General features: G+C 43.9%; 1 non-coding gene across 1 annotated transcript; it reads left to right on the top strand.

Annotated features, from left to right (window-relative positions):
* Positions 1-227: 227 nt before the first annotated feature.
* Positions 228-299, top strand: Trnah-gug (transfer RNA histidin (anticodon GUG)). Its single transcript has one exon. It is a non-coding gene; the product is annotated as a tRNA-His (tRNA).
* Positions 300-618: the final 319 nt, after the last annotated feature.

The following is a 618-nucleotide window of genomic DNA, read 5'->3' as shown; positions in this document are numbered from 1 at the left end:
TGGATCCTGTGTCTCCTCTCCGAGGACAGCTTTCCCAGTCAGCAAGGAAGGCAGAGTGGCTTGCACGCTGGCTTTGATGTTGGGCCTCTCCACAGAGGAAGCACAGCTCATCTTTGACGATATCAAGAAAATGTACTCACTTAGGCAATAGATGGCAGTGTTTCCACAAATTTTAATATTGCAGTGGCTTCTAAGCGAAGCCTGGTGCTCAGCTCGTCGGGTAGCTTGCCGTGATGGTATAGTGGTTAGTACTCTGCGTTGTGGCCGCAGCAACCTCGGTTCGAATCCGAGTCACGGCAAGAACGAGGAGGTTTTTGGAAGAAAAAAAAAAAAATGTGGCCACATGCTGTATGGCATCCAAGCCACATTTTGCAAGCAGACAGTATAATGAACATCAGTAAAAACAGGAAGCGGCACAAATACTTTAAACTTTATGAAGATGACATCTTTGTAGCTGCTTTCTTAATGCACCAATTCTAAGCAAGTGTGTTGTATGGGGATTTTTTTTTATTTGCATTGACGGATAATATGATAAAACTGGAGTGTAGTGGGCATGTAATTATTATTAATTACAACTACTTAAGCTGTGCTTTGAGCGGACTCGTCAAGTCTGCTTGC

The sequence above is a fragment of the Acomys russatus genome, chromosome 2 (genome assembly GCF_903995435.1).
Source record: "Acomys russatus chromosome 2, mAcoRus1.1, whole genome shotgun sequence".
Lineage (NCBI taxonomy): Eukaryota > Metazoa > Chordata > Mammalia > Rodentia > Muridae > Acomys > Acomys russatus.
This window is presented reverse-complemented; position numbering and strand designations above follow the sequence as displayed.